This window comes from Coffea arabica, chromosome 1c, assembly GCF_036785885.1.
Source record: "Coffea arabica cultivar ET-39 chromosome 1c, Coffea Arabica ET-39 HiFi, whole genome shotgun sequence".
Classification (NCBI taxonomy): domain Eukaryota; kingdom Viridiplantae; phylum Streptophyta; class Magnoliopsida; order Gentianales; family Rubiaceae; genus Coffea; species Coffea arabica.
In genome coordinates this window covers 1,274,021-1,293,840 of record NC_092310.1, presented here as the reverse complement: position 1 = coordinate 1,293,840, position 19,820 = coordinate 1,274,021, and the positions used below count along the sequence as shown (strand labels likewise).

The window sequence follows — 19,820 nt, the reverse complement described above, 5'->3', positions numbered from 1 at the left end:
CAAAATCCCACTAAAAAATGATAAAAACCTCATTTAATCACTTAAAAGCATTTTTCACCAATTATAGCCAAAATGATTCATATTCTTCCAATAATATAACCAAAGTGACTAAAAATAATATAAAATGTCATACAATTATTACGTAAATTAGTCACTTATCAACGCCCGTTAATCACTGCTCTAATTAAGAAATAATCCTAGGTACGCCCGTAGAATTTAATTCCCCAATTGCCTTACGTATTAGAGGAGCCCTATTCTAACCAAATAACACACTACCAGGGTTATTTTAGATTAGCCCGCGTATCCCCCTGGCACGAATCTAATCGTGCCAGTTGTCACTATTTTGAGACAATTAAACAATTACGGATTTAACGTCCCAATTGACAATAGATTACCCAATCAATTAATTATCCAGATCCAGGACAACCAATTAATTAAACAATCATAAGCGCTGCAACCAGGGAATATGCAAATACTAATAAATAAAAGAAAAAGGTAAAATTAAATCGATCTCACAATTTTTAAGCGAACCAGAGCCTTCGTTGCTTCTTGACTAGAGTTGGAAAATTACTTCATAATTGATGAACTAAACCCACAGGAGATTGTAAAGAGGGCAGCGGCCATTTTCGCAGAAATAGCAAAGTCACAAGAGGTAGCCCTCTGTTCTTCTTCGAACCACATACCACGAAAGAAGCGTAAATACTCAAGGTTCAAAGATGAAGAAAAGTCAAAAGCTTCCCCAAGTTTTTGTTCCTGCCATGCGCAGGATTCAGAATCAAAAGAGATCTAGAAGAATAGTCAAAGCTAAAAGCTAGCAATTGCTTTTCTTCCTAACATCCGTAGGTTTCTTAAGCCAAAAGTAAAGTACAAGGGAAAAGTCAAGAATTGCTGCTAAGCTATAGACGGAAGACCCCGCACAAGCTAGCTAGTGAACTTCCTCCTCCTTGTTTCTTTTTAATTGCGGCGCACATCAACAAGAAGAGAAGCCCTCCGTCCGTCATTCCTTTGCGAAAATTACCAAAATGGGCGTGACATCTTCTGTTCCAAAAGTGCCCCTGGGACAAGCTTTATCATCTGAATTCTTTTCCTGTCAATTTGGCACCTGTTATCATGTTTTCGTTCTACTCCCTGAAATATACGTAAATTAAGAAAAATGAGTAGAATCCAGCAATTAATCCACATCAAGTCAGGTAATAGGGGAAAATAATAATAAAATAAATAGATAAATTGCAGTCTATCAATTTCCCCCACACCTAAACCATGCTTGTCCTCAAGCATAAGAAAAGTGGACAGACACCAAAATTTGATGACGGTCATTGCTCTATCTACCACATTCCCAAGATATCCAGAAAAACCATATATCGAGCACTAGTGATTAAAATCCAAGAAGCATCCCCCCGGTTAGCCCCTAAACTGCAAAATCCTTCAATTTCCAGGTTAACTACTCTAAGAAAAGGGAATGGCGCACAACCTTTATCAGCTAATGGTCCAAATATTCACACAAGTCTCCATATTAAGTCCATAAACCGGCAAGCCTTCCCATTATTTATTCTATCTTTTTTCGTTCTTTTTTTTTTTTGTTTTTCAAAGCAATAATAATTAACACAAAAAGACTTAGTCGTTAGCCGTCGGGGCCTTTTGACGCGAACTCCAACATTTTTAGATGAAGGAGCCCGGTTACTCAACTCCTACCGCTATACGACCACGTACTCATATAAAGTACCACCTTTTGAGGCGAGAATCGACACTTTTAGGTGCCGATCCCCGGTTACTCAGTAGTAACTCATAGCGGAGTACAGTCCAGATTATTCACAGCCAAACAAAGCCAAAAACACATAATAACAACACTAAGAACCAAAAATAGGAACAGCTCGCCTCATTATTGCCAAACATAGAGAACTGGAGTCAATATTGGACCAGTTCACATTAAAATGCCAACAGTCATTCCCTATGCCTAGAGAAATTAACACAGAAATCAAAAGAGCCAAGCAATCCGATATTCACCAGGGAGATATTCTGGATCCAACCACATTAACCCGATACATTTTTATTTTAAAAAAAACTTGGCAAAAGTAGAGTTAGAGTCAATAAACCAACATTTTTTTCTCCTTCTTTTTGTTTTTGTTTTCTTTTTCTTTTCACATGGGGAATAAGCACTAAGAAAAGAAAGAAAATACGCAACTAAAAATAAAACTAAAAACTAACAACTACTAAAAACTAGAAAGACTATAGACCCCCCCCACACCTATAGGACACATTGTCCTCAATGTGTCAAAAAACAGCAAAAGTGAGGGAGAAAGTAACCAAACTTCCCTGAAACCGGGTCATAGTGGAGGGTGAGGTGGGACTGGGGGCGGGAAACCCGAGTGCTGCAGCAATGCCGCCAGATTCTGTGATATAGCCGCCACGTTGCTCTCGATGCTAATCATCCGGGCGTCCAAATTCTGAATCTGCGTCCTGATTTGGTGCCAATCTTCAGCCCCTGCTGGTGGAGGGGGCTGAGCGGACGTCGACGGGCCAGGATCACCGCCAACTGGGGCCGAATGGGTGGAGGAAGAGCGAGGCGGGGCGCGGGGCGGTCCCGGGGGCACAAATCGGTAGTGGCCATCGACAAGCTCCAGAACTCCCATCTTCTCTAGCCGGTCAGCAGTGAGATACTCCATGTCGCATAACAAGTGCAAATCGTGATCCTGTAGATTCAGAACGCCTAGCTGGACCGCCAAATGAGTGACATACGACCCAAGAATCAACGGCTTGTTCTTCTTTACCATGACGGTCTTGAACTGTGCCGCCAACCAACAACCCAAATTGACCTTGAACCCATTCTTCATACACCAAAGGAAGAAGAGCTCCGGCCGAGAGATAATACCGGAGCTGTCCTTTCTGCCCGAGTAGCTATATGCTAAAAGCCGCTGAACATACCGAGCACTCGGGTCCTCTAGAAAGGAGCTCCGAGACCGAGAGGGATCGTAACGCTGCATGTCCACAGACATGTCCTGCCACACCTCACGGTAGGCGGTAAGGAAAGGTTCCACAAAATCGCAGGCACTCTCGTCGTACTCCCTAGTCTCTGCATACTCCCGAGTGATGAAACCGAAAGCCAGATTGAACTGGGTGATAGAGAAATTGAATTCTTGACCCATGAGACGGAAGTGAATGACATCGGGAGTCGCAACAGTATACCTAGTCGGTAATTCAAACTCAAAAGTGACGTAAAACTCTCTAGTCAACTCGACAAAGGCTGGCTGGAAGATATCAAGATAGGGGCGCCATCCAATGGCGGTGTACATGCACTCAACCTCCCCTTGGATCCCCAAAAAAACCATAGTAATGTGGTCCGCGCATTTGCACGGAATGATACGCCGCTCACAAGCTTGAGCATAGCGACGCTGGAGAGAGGGCTGGTGGGCCGGCGGCCCAGGCTGGAGACGACTGGTGGAGCTCGATGCGAGGGGGACAGCGGCGGCGGAGCGCGCGATTGGGGCGCGCGATGGTGGAGGCGCTGCTCGAGGCGTCGGTCAAGCTGGAGTGGTTGCGCGATGAGAGAGGGAATTTCAGCCGTAGAGCAGATCTGGTGGCGGAGGAGATGCGCCAGTGGGCGACGGACAGGGGGTCTTCGGTCGACAGAGAAGAAAAATAAATTGGGGAGAAGAAAGAAAGAAAAGAGAAAGAAGAAGAAAGAAAGAAAGAAAAAGAAAGAAAAAGAAAGAAAAGAAAGAAAAGAAAAGAAGGAAAAGAAAAGGAAAAAAAAAACAGAAATTGTTTCGTTTCTTTTTTTTCTTTTCTCCAGGCTCCATTTAAGCTATGGTGATTATGATTTTTTTTTTGACAATTATTTCATTATCAGTATAACTAGTATATATATATATATTATATATTATTTTTTTTCTTCTTTTTTTTCAACTTTTTTTTTTAAATTCTTACCTTTCCCGCGAACGTGACGCGGGCACGTCAAGAGAGCAAGAGAGCTCCCAGAAGTTTCTGATTGTGAGCTTCCTGCACATCACCACGCGGGCACGTCATGAGGGCAAGAGAGCTCCCAGAAGTTTCTGATCGTGAGCTTCCTGAACGTCACCACGCGGGCACGTCATGACTGAAGGGCACCTATAAATCAGCAAAAACGAAAACTGAAACCCAAAATCAGTCGAATTCAAGGAGAACACCTCTAAACTACCACACGAAATTGAACAAACAATTAAAAGGAACAATTGGGTTGCCTCCCAATGAGCGCCTTTTTTTAGTGTCTTCGGTTAGACATGGTAAAGTGTCACTGATTAGGACACGGTGGTGCGTCTAGCCTTATTGTCTCCACCTCTCTACCTGAAAATCCTTCGTAATAATATTTGAGACGGTGTCCATTCACCACAAATTTGTTGTCTGTCTTAGCACTCTGGATTTCAACTGCACCATAGGGAAAAACATGAGTCACAATAAAAGGTCCAATCCAACGGGAACGTAGCTTACCTGGGAATAGCTTGAGCCTTGATTGGTATAGGAGGACCTTCTGACCAACTTCAAATGTTTTTCTTGAAATTTGTTGGTCATGAAATGCCCGGCTTTTCTCCTTATAAATCAAGGCGTTTTCGTATACTTCGTTCCGGATCTCCTCCAATTCTTGCAAATCCAGCTTCCGTTGAACACCGGCCTCTTCTAGATTCATATTACATTGCTTTATCGCCCAAAAAGCCTTGTGCTCGAATTCCACTGGAAGGTGACACGGCTTCCCAAATACCAACATGTACGATGACATCCCTATAGGAGTCTTGTACGCCGTCCGATAGGCCCAGAGTGCGTCTTCCAACCGTAGACTCCAATCTTTCCTATCGGGGCGCACCATTTTCTCCAAGATGGACTTAATCTCCCGATTCGACACCTCCGCTTGACCATTGGTCTGAGGGTGGTACGACGTCGAGACCCTGTGGAGAACACCATACTTGCGAAATAACGCAGCTATGGTTTTGTTGCAGAAGTGCGTTCCCCTATCACTGACAATAGCTCTTGGCATTCCAAATCGCACAAAAATATTAGATCTAATAAAATCTGCAACTACTTTCGAGTCATTAGTCCGAGTGGCCTTGGCCTCCACCCATTTAGACACATAATCAACTGCCAACAAAATATATATAAAACCAAATGAAGTAGGAAAAGGCCCCATGAAATCTATACCCCAGACATCAAAAATTTCAACAAAAATCAACGGGACTTGGGGCATATGATCTTTACGGGCTATATTACCTACCCTTTGACATCGATCACATGACTTACAAAACACATAGGCATCCTTAAACAATGAAAGTCAATAAAATTCACTTTCTAAAACCTTATGAGCAGTTCTCTTGGGTCCAAAATGACCTCCACAGGCAAAAGTATGACAAAAAGCTAAAATCGATTGAAATTTCAATTCACTTACACATCTCCTCATTACTTGGTCTGCACATCTCTTCCATAGGTACGGGTTATCCCAGATGAAATACTTGGCGTCACTCTTCAATTTATCCTTCTTCGATTTTGACCAACCTGCAGGAAAATTACCCGTTACCAGATAATTGACCAAATCAGCATACCAACGCAATTGAGAATTTAAGGAAAATAAATGCTCTTCAGGGAATGCATCCTTCAATGGCTCATTATCCTTCCCAATTGGTATGCGACTCAGATGGTCAGCTACTAAATTCTCTGAGCCCATTTTATCCCTTATTTCCAGGTCAAATTCCTGTAGTAGCAATATCCACCTGATGAGCCTCGGCTTTGCATCTTTCTTGGTCATCAGGTACCTTAATGCTGCATGATCATAAAATACAATCACTTTAGCACCTAACAGATATGACCTGAATTTTTCTAGAGCAAAAATAACTGCAAGAAGCTCCTTCTCAGTGGTGGAGTAATTCAACTGGGCTCTATTCAATGCTCGGGATGTGATAAGAGTTTATTTTACGTATTTTTAAGTGCATTTTATTAGTTAATTTTGAGTTGATTATCTAGTTTTATAAATAAAATAAAGAGGTTTTTGGTAAAATTATATATTTTTGGTAAAAGTGGATAATATTACATTTTTAGTGATTTTAATGATAAAAACTTCATTTTTATGCAGGAATGATGATTCAATCACCAAAGGATGTCAAATGAGATGAAAAATAGAAAGTTGGTGATGAATTCAAGTGGTAACAAGAAGAATGAAATGAAAAACGTTCAAGTGAGGAAATGCAAGACAAATCAGTTTTGACACTCTTCAGTATTTTGATCATATCTGGAGCTACACTTATCGGATTAAGGTGATCTTTATACCATTTTAAAGCTAAGAAAGAGACCTACAATTCGTATGAAGACATCGAAATCCAATTCTGCCATTTTCATGGACAAAAAGTCGGAATACAGAAGCTGCACTCTGTGGTCGAAACTGGAAACAGAGGTTTGACCAGGTGATAGTATTTCGACCATATCTCAGGCTGCACAACTCCGATCTGGATGATTTTTAGAGCATTGGAAAGCTAATTCAAAGGGTTACAACTTTGGTGTTTTGTACAAAAGCCAGTTCGGCATTTATGATAGAGAAAATCGCAGATGAATTAAGGCCAAAGTGAATACGCGAGTACACAAAACGTGACTTGTAACCGCGTTTTGTGTAGGCGCGTTTTCTGGCCGTAATTCTGCAATTTGCTCAGTCAATTCTCTTATGTTCAAACTACTTTCCAGCTACAATCTGCAAGAGAATTCGGTGCACATGCCTCAGAAGACAAAAGGGCAGTAAAGATGGCTTATTTTCAAGTCAAAAATATTGGTTTTTGACTATGCTAACAAAGTGCAGATTTGAGAATCAAAGGATAGAATTTGACTTGGAAAAATAGAGCCTTTGAGTAGTTTTTATGCTGAGACATTGAGAGAGGTCTGGGAGCCATACGTAGCTTAGCTTCTTACAGAAAAACATATTTTCTCTAGCTAGGTACTTGCAAGGGGCAATTGAGGTTTCATCTTGTAATCATCTAAGTTCAAGACAAAGGAGATTTTTGGAAGGCTTCACCATATCTTGGCTAAGACTTTCTTTACTCTTTTTGTATTTGTAATTCATGATGATTTGCATTAATGAAGTTCTGAGTTTTTCATCATTCATGAGTAGCTAATTTCCTTAATCTAGGGAGTAGATGAAGCTTATGGTCAAGTGATATGAAGTGATTGTGATTTATACTTGTTATATCTTGTATATATTAACCTATCTACTTGTGTATGTTGGATTACTTGTTGTTGTTTGATCACCAATAGCAGGTTTGTAGTTGTTTTTACTCATTGAGAAATGGTAAAAATAATGGAATGACATAAGTAGAGCTTGAGTAGTATATTCATGAGAATAGAAATACATTCAAATGGATGAAATTTACATTTCCTGTGTGCACAAAACAGATTTAGTATTTACCAAGAGATTAGGGAAAACTAATCTGTTTTAACCCATTATTATCATGAGAATGTGATTTTGGTATTGTTGGAAATGAATCCTTGGTTAAACAAGAGTAGTAACAAGTGTTAAATTCATTCGTTTTAGATCTTTTGTATTATAGGTGGAATCTACATCCCTAGATCTTAATATTTAGTGAATTCTACTCCTATTGTGAATTGCAATTATCTAGCTAAGAATTTTTGTAGTTGAATTAAATTCTGAATTTTCTGCTCAAATTTATTGTGAGTCTAAATAATAGAGTAAATTAGTATCTAATAATTGTTCTAATTGCTCCTCGTGGGATCGACCCGATACATACCCAATACTACGCTTTTGGCCTGTATACTTGCAGAAAAAACGGGTATAATTCGGAATTAAACTTGCACTTATAGTAAACACCCGTCAAGTTTTTGGCGCCGTTGCCGGGGAGCGGCAATATTAGAGCCTAATCATCTTTATTAATTTAGACAGCTTTATTTTTTAGATTATATTTAATCTTATATTGTAATCAGTTTTTTTTTACCATTGAAGTTGCATAATATCCCTTATTTCTGTTTGTAGTGTATGCACCGGGAGTCTCGAGAAGTCGCACCTTTCGATCCAGAAATTGAGATGACACTACGTAGACAAAGGAGGCACACACAACAGCAAGAGGAACAAGAGATTTGACAACCGATAGAGGAAATTTTGATAGAACTACCATTTGAAGAAGAAATGGCTGAAAATGAAGCAAATAGGCGAGTTCTACGAGATTTTGCTCTACCGGGAACACAAGGATCTCAAACAAGTATAGTAAGGCCTACGGTAAATGCTAACAATTTTGAGATTAAACCATCACTTATTCAAATGGTTCAACAATCTCAATTTGGAGGTAATGCAGTAGAAGATCCTAATACACACTTAGCTACATTCTTGGAAATATGTGATACAATTAAAATGAATGGAGTTAGTGATGATGCTATAAGGTTACGGTTGTTCCCATTTTCATTGAGAGATAAGGCCAAACTTTGGCTACACTCTCATGCTCCTAATACTTTCACCGGATGGGATGATTTATCAAGAGCATTCTTAAACAAGTATTTTCCACCAGGTAAGACTGCTAAACTAAGAATGGATATCACTAGTTTTAGCCAAATGGAAGGTGAATCATTATATGAGGCATGGGAAAGGTTTAGAGATTTGCTTCGGAAATGTCCACATCATGGACTGCCGGAGTGGTTAATCATACAAACCTTCTATAATGGTTTAGTTTTTTCTACTAAAACTATAATCGATGCAACTGCAGGTGGAGTTTTAATGGGTAAATCACCCCAAGAATCTCATAATTTGATAGAAGAAATGGCAGCAAATAACTACCAATGGGCCAATGAGAGAGGTAATACAAGACGTCACGCAAGTATGATAGAAATGGACACTCTCAATATGCTGAGTGCTCAAATGAATAATGTGATGAAATTGCTAAGTAGACAAGGTGGAGTTGGTCCAAGTTCATCTAATGCACACGTAGCTTGTTGCTCTTTCTGTGGAGGTGAACATGATATTAATGAGTGTGTTGATTCTGAGCAGGTACAATTTGTCAATAATTACAACCGAAATGCTCCAAATAATCCCTACTCGAATACTTACAATCCGGGGTGGAGAAATCATCCAAACTTTGGATGGAAAGATCAAGGCAATCAACAAAGGCCAACCAATCCGCCGGGATTTCAACCAAGGCAACCACAGGCTGAAACTAAACCAAGTTGGTGGATCGCGGTGGAAAAACTTGCTAAGGTGACTTCGGATAGATTCGAGCGAGTTGAGGGGCGGTTGGACCAATTAGCTGGGATGTACAGAAACTTGGAGGTTCAAATTGGTCAAATTGCCAATGTGATCAACAATAGAAACCCTGGTGAATTACCAAGTAAAACCGAAGTGAATCCGAGAGAGCATGTCAATGCAATCATTCTTAGAAGCGGTAAAACGGTTGAGGGATTCGATTTTGAAAATTCAGGTTGTGAAAAAGACGAGAAGCAAGCAATTGAAGGGGAGCAAGAAAGTCAAACTGATCATGTTATCATTGATATTGATGCACTTCATCCCAAATTAAATTCTAATGTGATACCTTTTCCTCACAGGTTGAAGAAAGATGGACAGGATCGGGAGTTTGAAAAGTTCTTCAAAATGTTTAAACAATTGCACATTAACATTCCTTTCATTGATGCTATAACACAGATTCCCTCTTATGCACGTTTCTTGAAAGACAACATGTCAAAGAAGAGGAAAATTGTAGATAATGAGATGATAGCATTAACGGAAAAGTGTAGTGCATTGATTAAGAATAAACTCCCTCCTAAATTGAAAGATCCGGGAAGTTTTTCTATTCCTTGCACTATTGGTCAATTGCATTTTTCTAATGCTTTATGTGATTTAGGTGCAAGTGTGTCACTTATGCCGTTATCGGTTGCCCGGAGATTGGGACTTCAAGAGCTAAAAGCTACCAATATTACATTGCAATTGGCGGATCGGTCAATCACACGTCCCATGGGTATTTTGGAAAATGTGCTCATAAAGGTAAGACAATCTATAATACCTGTGGATTTTGTTGTCTTAGATATTGAAGAAGATGTGAGAATGCCAATTATTCTAGGACGACCGTTTTTAGCCACTGCACGAACTATAATTGATGTAGAAAAAGGTAAGCTTATATTACGGGTTAATGGTGAGGAATTGGAATTCAATTTGGATAATAAAGATGGGAGTATAGAGCCTACTGCTCTTGTTTCTAATATGCCATCTGATGAAAAGGTTAACCAAGAAAGGACCGAAGAAGTTAAAATTATAAATGTCCTTGGTACTAACTTTCATGGTGTAGGAACAAAGGAGGAGAAGATAAGGATGGAAGTTGGCTTAATAAATTCGCCATTCCATGAAGAAAATGGTGAAAAGTTGAGCCAATTCAGAAAAGACAAGCAAAATCCACTCCAAGGTGAAGTTGAGCCTCTCTATGACAAGTCTAATATTCCTCCTTGGCATTTGAGGAAATTGGATTATGAAGATCAATGCATGGTTCACCACATGGTGGATTGGCTCTGGAGTTTCGACCCATGGGGAGAAAATCTCTCTCTAATGCTCTAAAGTGATTCAACTTTTTCAGTCGAGCCAACGACTATAAACAAAAGCGCTAATTGGGAGGCAACCCAATATTTAGGTTATATTTGTTAACTTGGTGTGATTTTGTGGTTTGAATCAATGTTTTAGCTACATTGCTGTTTTTGTAATGTAGGGTGGCAATTGAAGGCAAGGATGACCAATTGAGTACAAAAAAGGCGAACTTTGATCAAACAACTCAACCCCTCGATTTGCGTTAAAGGTGTTTTTGATTCATTATAAAGGGGTAAAATGCATGTTTTTAATGTTTTACATTTGTTCCAGTCATTAAAATTGGCAAACAAATGATCTATGATGCATTTTGAGTCATTGGGGTACCTTTTGTAATTTTTCAAAAGTTGAAATTCTGCCAAAAATCGAAGCAGAAAATGCGTTTTCCAAGAAAACGCGACTATAAGTCGCGTTTCTCAGAATCGCGTTTTCAATTCTGAGCCTGCAGAACAGAAAACGCGCCTTTAAAACGCGACTTAAAGTCGCGTTTTGGAGGAAATCGCGTTTTCTCGCCTGAGCAAAACTGGAAAACGCGACACAGATAAACGCGACTTTAAGTCGCGTTTTCATACGTAACCGCGTTTTCAATTCTGCGAGATTTGTGCAAAAAACGCGGCTTTAAAAACGCGCGTTTAAGGCGCGTTTTTAGTCGCGTTTGCGGTTCACTTTTCTGCTTCAAAAACGCGATTTCCAGAACATTTCTTCACTTCTCCAATTTTTCCAGCCGCGTTTTTCCTTTTTCCTTCTAACTACCTCACAAATCTTCATTTTTACTCCATAATCTTGCTAGAAATCATCAACCCAACACTTTTTGAGCTTCATACAACCTTTTTAACTGATTAAAATCCAAGAAAAACACCTTAAATTCAGTTTTTGAAGGATTGAAGGTTAGGGTTCTTCAACTCTAATTTCTTCAATTGGAGGTCAATTGGAGTTTGTTTTATAGGGCTTTTTGCAATTTTAGCATCACCAAACATCCTTCTACGTGATTGAGGTAAGTTTCTTCATCAAATCTTTTGATTTTAGAAAGTTATATTTTTTTTTCCTGAGCTATCTGACATCTTTTAATGTCGAAAATTTAATGATGTATTTGACTATTTTTGAATTTATTCATGCTTATTGAGATTGTTTAAGTATGTTTATGAGTTTAAATGTAGCAATTTGTTGGTCATTATTACTTTAAAATTCACAATTGCTATATTTAGACGAAATTGGAAAAAGGAACTAGGATGTTTTTGAGCCATTGGTGATGATTAATTATGGTTAAGGATGGTTAGTTGATGATGATTGGGCATGTGCATTGTGTATATTGAGTAATATGGTTGATTTAGTGAGTTAATTGGTTTAATTTTTGCTTAAACATGATTATAGCTAAAGGCATGTTATTATTGTTAATTCTAAATAGTTATAATCATAATTATTGTTAATTTCACTGATTGGGTTATAATTATTCAATATCTTGTTTCAATTGGTGATTTTGAACAATTTTTGGCAAAAATTATGGCTCTTCTTGATTCGGTCTTTTACATTAGTTATTGGACGAATTATCACTTGCAAGGACACTTTAGAGATTATTTGGATCATTTTCGGATATTCATTGCCAAATTGCGCAGTGTGTCTAAATACATGTGGTTAATTGTAACATTTTCTTTTAGGTACTATGCCAAGGGGAAGAAGAGCGGTACTTTCATCCTCTAGTAGTGAGGAGAGAGAGGTTAATGAAGAGATGGACGTGTCTGAGGAGGAGAGTTCACCTTCTCCGCCACCGGTTAGTCGACAGCCTGGTGAGGGCAGCTCCCGTGGAGCGGGTAGATCGGTATTTGACAGTGCTAGGTTCAATACTCGCAGGAATCAAGAATGGCATGAGGAGCATGCTAACTTGGAATTCGTGTTCGAGATGCATGTCAACCCAACAGTTGAGATGATGTATAACATCTCAGAGGCTTTTGCTCAGCTAGGATGGGCTCCGATTCTCACCTTACCAAACCATTACTACCCCGACTTGGTGCGCGAGTTTTACGCCAACATTGAGAGTAAGACGCGCCACAGTGGAGAAATGGTTGAGTCCTGGGTGCGTGGAAGACGAATCGTCTTGTCACGTCAAGATTTGGCTGCTATTGTGGGGTGTATGGATGACGGACGTCCAGTAGATCTGAAGAAGGAGTTTGTTCCCCCGAATAGGAGGTGGGATCCATCATTGGCCATGGCCAGATTTGGTCTCGAGTACCAACCTTTTCGCTCTACAAGGAAGGAGACCATATTGGCGAATGTGTTCGAACCTCGTCATCGTCTTATCATTTATATAGTGGCTCACAATGTTATTCCTAAGAAGACGGGGCACACGGAGGTTCGCAAGAGCGATATCTACTTCTTGGATTACATGTTCCATAACCGGACGTCTCCATATGCTCACATTTCGCTGCCTAACATCATCATTAGCCACATTCGGTCTACGGCGAGGCGTAAGACAACTTCTTTCAAATTATCATTTCCTCGTCTACTGACTTTAATCTTCCCCCGTTTTGAGGTTCGCTTGGAAGGCATGAGGCGGGAGAATGTTCCTCCACGAGCTGAAATGACTCTTACTACTCTTCGTCGGCTTGGTATTGGCACGGGGGACATTCCACGCCCTGTTCAGGAACGGAGACAGAAGGCTAGACATGGTCGCGAGGAAGCTGGACCATCTACTGCAGCACCACCTCCTCCTCCGCCACAAACCAATTGGCAGCGGCTTTTCGGCCGCTTGGATGACATCGACCATCATTTAGCCCGACTAGATACTCGCCTGGACCGCATTGAACATCATCTAGGCTTACATCCACCTCCCGTCGATAATGATGAAGATGACAATGAAGAGGATGATTGAGGCTGCCCTTTGGCTGGCTTTTCTTTTGTTTGCTTGTTTGCATGTTATTTTTATCTTTTGTTTGAAAAATGTTAACTTACATTCCTTATTTTGAATATTGGAACTTGTGGCAGTAACTAGTAGGTCGTTGACTATAGATGGTTGAGCGGTCGATGACTCATGCTTCAAGGCTTCACTGGACCACAGCCATATCACTTGGGGAGTCACTTGTTCCTTTCTTTTGTTTCTTTTCTTTTCTTTCCCTACACATTGAGGACAATGTGTATTCTAAATGTGGGGGAAGAAATGTGTGGTACTTGTGATTTTAGTTGTGTTAGATATAATTCTTGTGCTTAAATTGTGTTTCTTGTGGTTGCTGGCAGGGAGTTTAGTCCACTTTTAAAGGGAAACTCTGTCAAAATTTTTCCAAAACCTTATACTTATATATATATATATATATATATATATATATATATAATTATAAATAAACAAATAAAATTTTGTCACTTATCCTTTTTGAAATAGATATATGTGGTTTTGAAACTTCTTTTCTCAGTTAACTTGGAATTGATTATTATGTGATTATAATTTTGACATTTGTAGGAAAGTATATCTAGTAAAGTAGAGAAAATTATGCCTAAATTTTGCATATTTGATGAAATTTCTTCTTTTTATTTGATTTTACAAGTTAAGGAATTAATATGGTCAATAAGTGTTACTCTCTTCTCATGATTGCTTTTTAGAGGGAATTTTATTATTTCTCTATATATATATATATATATTTTGTATAAAAAAAAAAAAGAAAAGAGTTATTCTACTCCAATGGTTCTTGTACTTAGTAACCGGGAGTCTTCATCTACAAATGTCGACTTTCGCGTAAAACGGTACTTGAATTAAGAGTATGAAAAGCAACTTGAGTATGTGAAATATTGAGTAACCGGTGATTTTCATCTAAAAATGTCGATCTTCGCGTCAAAAGGTATTTTTCACAACTTAAGTAGTATTTAACTCTTAAAATATATTTAAAAAAAAAGAAAAAAGAAAAAAGAAAAAAAAAGAAAATAAATCTCTCTTTAAGAAAAATAAAGAAGTTGATCATGAGATTAGTTAGCATCTTTATTGACTATATGAGTTGCTTGCTTGTAAAATTGGGTAAAAATGAGAAATTGAGTTAAATTAGTAAAATTATGGTATACTTGGCTCTTCTTTGCTTGATATTATGAGTACTTGAGGTTAATTAAAAGATCACATAAGGGTTATTTACCTTGATTTAAGGAAACGGAGTTGAAATACTACATATGTTTATTTTCAAATTTTTGGATCATTGATGGTTGGAATTTTATATTGCTTGAGGACAAGCAATGATTCAAGTGTGGGGGTATTTGATAAGAGTTTATTTTACGTATTTTTAAGTGCATTTTATTAGTTAATTTTGAGTTGATTATCTAGTTTTATAAATAAAATAAAGAGGTTTTTGGTAAAATTATATATTTTTGGTAAAAGTGGATAATATTGCATTTTTAGTGATTTTAATGATAAAAACTTCATTTTTATGCAGGAATGATGATTCAATCACCAAAGGATGTCAAATGAGATGAAAAATAGAAAGTTGGTGATGAATTCAAGTGGTAACAAGAAGAATGAAGTGAAAAACGTTCAAGTGAGGAAATGCAAGACAAATCAGTTTTGACACTCTTCAGTATTTTGATCATATCTGGAGCTACACTTATCGGAATAAAGGTGATCTTTATACCATTTTAAAGCTAAGAAAGAGACCTACAATTCGTATGAAGACATCGAAATCCAATTCTACCATTTTCATGGACAAAAAGTCAGAATACAGAAGCTGCACTCTGTGGTCGAAACTGGAAACAGAGGTTTGACCAGGTGATAGTATTTCGACCATATCTCAGGCTGCACAACTCCGATCTGGATGATTTTTAGAGAATTGGAAAGCTAATTCAAAGGGTTACAACTTTGGTGTTTTGTACAAAAGCCAGTTCGGCATTTATGACAGAGAAAATCGCAGATGAATTAAGGCCAAAGTGAATACGCGAGTACACAAAACGTGACTTGTAACCGCGTTTTGTGTAGGCGCGTTTTCTGGCCGTAATTCTGCAATTTGCTCAGTCAATTCTCTTATGTTCAAACTACTTTCCAGCTACAATCCGCAAGAGAATTCGGTGCACATGCCTCAGAAGACAAAAGGGCAGTAAAGATGGCTTATTTTCAAGTCAAAAATATTGGTTTTTGACTATGCTAACAAAGTGCAGATTTGAGAATCAAAGGATAGAATTTGACTTGGAAAAATAGAGCCTTTGAGTAGTTTTTATGCTGAGACATTGAGAGAGGTCTGGGAGCCATACGTAGCTTAGCTTCTTACAGAAAAACATATTTTCTCTAGCTAGGTACTTGCAAGGGGCAATTGAGGTTTCATCTTGTAATCATCTAAGTTCAAGACAAAGGAGATTTTTGGAAGGCTTCACCATATCTTGGCTAAGACTTTCTTTACTCTTTTTGTATTTGTAATTCATGATGATTTGCATTAATGAAGTTCTGAGTTTTTCATCATTCATGAGTAGCTAATTTCCTTAATCTAGGGAGTAGATGAAGCTTATGGTCAAGTGATATGAAGTGATTGTGATTTATACTTGTTATATCTTGTATATATTAACCTATCTACTTGTGTATGTTGGATTACTTGTTGTTGTTTGATCACCAATAGTAGGTTTGTAGTTGTTTTTACTCATTGAGAAATGGTAAAAATAATGGAATGACATAAGTAGAGCTTGAGTAGTATATTCATGAGAATAGAAATACATTCAAGTGGATGAAATTTACATTTCCTGTGTGCACAAAACAGATTTAGTATTTACCAAGAGATTAGGGAAAACTAATCTGTTTTAACCCATTATTATCATGAGAATGTGATTTTGGTATTGTTGGAAATGAATCCTTGGTTAAACAAGAGTAGTAACAAGTGTTAAATTCATTCGTTTTAGATCTTTTGTATTATAGGTGGAATCTACATCCCTAGATCTTAATATTTAGTGAATTCTACTCCTATTGTGAATTGCAATTATCTAGCTAAGAATTTTTGTAGTTGAATTAAATTCTGAATTTTCTGCTCAAATTTATTGTGAGTCTAAATAATAGAGTAAATTAGTATCTAATAATTGTTCTAATTGCTCCTCGTGGGATCGACCCGATACATACCCAATACTACGCTTTTGGCCTGTATACTTGCAGAAAAAACGGGTATAATTCGGAATTAAACTTGCACTTATAGTAAACACCCGTCAAGTTTTTGGCGCCGTTGCCGGGGAGCGACAATATTAGAGCCTAATCATCTTTATTAATTTAGACAGCTTTATTTTTTAGATTATATTTAATCTTATATTGTAATCAGTATTTTTTTACCATTGAAGTTGCATAATATCCCTTATTTCTGTTTGTAGTGTATGCACCGGGAGTCTCGAGAAGTCGCACCTTTCGATCCAGAAATTGAGATGACACTACGTAGACAAAGGAGGCACACACAACAGCAAGAGAAACAAGAGATTTGGCAACCGATAGAGGAAATTTTGATAGAACTACCATTTGAAGAAGAAATGGCTGAAAATGAAGCAAATAGGCGAGTTCTACGAGATTTTGCTCTACCGGGAACACAAGGATCTCAAACAAGTATAGTAAGGCCTACGGTAAATGCTAACAATTTTGAGATTAAACCATCACTTATTCAAATGGTTCAACAATCTCAATTTGGAGGTAATGCAGTAGAAGATCCTAATACACACTTAGCTACATTCTTGGAAATATGTGATACAATTAAAATGAATGGAGTTAGTGATGATGCTATAAGGTTACGGTTGTTCCCATTTTCATTGAGAGATAAGGCCAAACTTTGGCTACACTCTCATGCTCCTAATACTTTCACCGGATGGGATGATTTATCAAGAGCATTCTTAAACAAGTATTTTCCACCAGGTAAGACTGCTAAACTAAGAATGGATATCACTAGTTTTAGCCAAATGGAAGGTGAATCATTATATGAGGCATGGGAAAGGTTTAGAGATTTGCTTCGGAAATGTCCACATCATGGACTGCCGGAGTGGTTAATCATACAAACCTTCTATAATGGTTTAGTTTTTTCTACTAAAACTATAATCGATGCAGCTGCAGGTGGAGCTTTAATGGGTAAATCACCCCAAGAATCTCATAATTTGATAGAAGAAATGGCAGCAAATAACTACCAATGGGCCAATGAGAGAGGTAATACAAGACGTCACGCAAGTATGATAGAAATGGACACTCTCAATATGCTGAGTGCTCAAATGAATAATGTGATGAAATTGCTAAGTAGACAAGGTGGAGTTGGTCCAAGTTCATCTAATGCACACGTAGCTTGTTGCTCTTTCTGTGGAGGTGAACATGATATTAATGAGTGTGTTGATTCTGAGCAGGTACAATTTGTCAATAATTACAACCGAAATGCTCCAAATAATCCCTACTCGAATACTTACAATCCGGGGTGGAGAAATCATCCAAACTTTGGATGGAAAGATCAAGGCAATCAAGAAAGGCCAACCAATCCTCCGGGATTTCAACCAAGGCAACCACAGGCTGAAACTAAACCAAGTTGGTGGATCGCGGTGGAAAAACTTGCTAAGGTGACTTCGGATAGATTCGAGCGAGTTGAGGGGCGGTTGGACCAATTAGCTGGGATGTACAGAAACTTGGAGGTTCAAATTGGTCAAATTGCCAATGTGATCAACAATAGAAACCCTGGTGAATTACCAAGTAAAACCGAAGTGAATCCGAGAGAGCATGTCAATGCAATCATTCTTAGAAGCGGTAAAACGGTTGAGGGATTCGATTTTGAAAATTCAGGTTGTGAAAAAGACGAGAAGCAAGCAATTGAAGGGGAGCAAGAAAGTCAAACTGATCATGTTATCATTGATATTGATGCACTTCATCCCAAATTAAATTCTAATGTGATACCTTTTCCTCACAGGTTGAAGAAAGATGGACAGGATCGGGAGTTTGAAAAGTTCTTCAAAATGTTTAAACAATTGCACATTAACATTCCTTTCATTGATGCTATAACACAGATTCCCTCTTATGCACGTTTCTTGAAAGACAACATGTCAAAGAAGAGGAAAATTGTAGATAATGAGATGATAGCATTAACGGAAAAGTGTAGTGCATTGATTAAGAATAAACTCCCTCCTAAATTGAAAGATCCGGGAAGTTTTTCTATTCCTTGCACTATTGGTCAATTGCATTTTTCTAATGCTTTATGTGATTTAGGTGCAAGTGTGTCACTTATGCCGTTATCGGTTGCCCGGAGATTGGGACTTCAAGAGCTAAAAGCTACCAATATTACATTGCAATTGGCGGATCGGTCAATCACACGTCCCATGGGTATTTTGGAAAATGTGCTCATAAAGGTAAGACAATCTATAATACCTGTGGATTTTGTTGTCTTAGATATTGAAGAAGATGTGAGAATGCCAATTATTCTAGGACGACCGTTTTTAGCCACTGCACGAACTATAATTGATGTAGAAAAAGGTAAGCTTATATTACGGGTTAATGGTGAGGAATTGGAATTCAATTTGGATAATAAAGATGGGAGTATAGAGCCTACTGCTCTTGTTTCTAATATGCCATCTGATGAAAAGGTTAACCAAGAAAGGACCGAAGAAGTTAAAATTATAAATGTCCTTGGTACTAACTTTCATGGTGTAGGAACAAAGGAGGAGAAGATAAGGATGGAAGTTGGCTTAATAAATTCGCCATTCCATGAAGAAAATGGTGAAAAGTTGAGCCAATTCAGAAAAGACAAGCAAAATCCACTCCAAGGTGAAGTTGAGCCTCTCTATGACAAGTCTAATATTCCTCCTTGGCATTTGAGGAAATTGGATTATGAAGATCAATGCATGGTTCACCACATGGTGGATTGGCTCTGGAGTTTCGACCCATGGGGAGAAAATCTCTCTCTAATGCTCTAAAGTGATTCAACTTTTTCAGTCGAGCCAACGACTATAAACAAAAGCGCTAATTGGGAGGCAACCCAATATTTAGGTTATATTTGTTAACTTGGTGTGATTTTGTGGTTTGAATCAATGTTTTAGCTACATTGCTGTTTTTGTAATGTAGGGTGGCAATTGAAGGCAAGGATGACCAATTGAGTACAAAAAAGGCGAACTTTGATCAAACAACTCAACCCCTCGATTTGCGTTAAAGGTGTTTTTGATTCATTATAAAGGGGTAAAATGCATGTTTTTAATGTTTTACATTTGTTCCAGTCATTAAAATTGGCAAACAAATGATCTATGATGCATTTTGAGTCATTGGGGTACCTTTTGTAATTTTTCAAAAGTTGAAATTCTGCCAAAAATC

At 38.2% G+C, this 19,820-nt stretch overlaps 2 non-coding genes across 2 annotated transcripts; both read right to left on the bottom strand.

Moving 5' to 3' along the window:
• Window positions 1-8,530: 8,530 nt before the first annotated feature.
• LOC113728347 (small nucleolar RNA R71) lies at window positions 8,531-8,637 on the bottom strand. The gene has a single exon (XR_003458070.2). It is a non-coding gene; the product is annotated as a small nucleolar RNA R71 (small nucleolar RNA).
• Window positions 8,638-17,413: 8,776 nt separating this feature from the next.
• LOC140006816 (small nucleolar RNA R71) lies at window positions 17,414-17,520 on the bottom strand. Its single transcript, XR_011814666.1, has one exon. It is a non-coding gene; the product is annotated as a small nucleolar RNA R71 (small nucleolar RNA).
• Window positions 17,521-19,820: the final 2,300 nt, after the last annotated feature.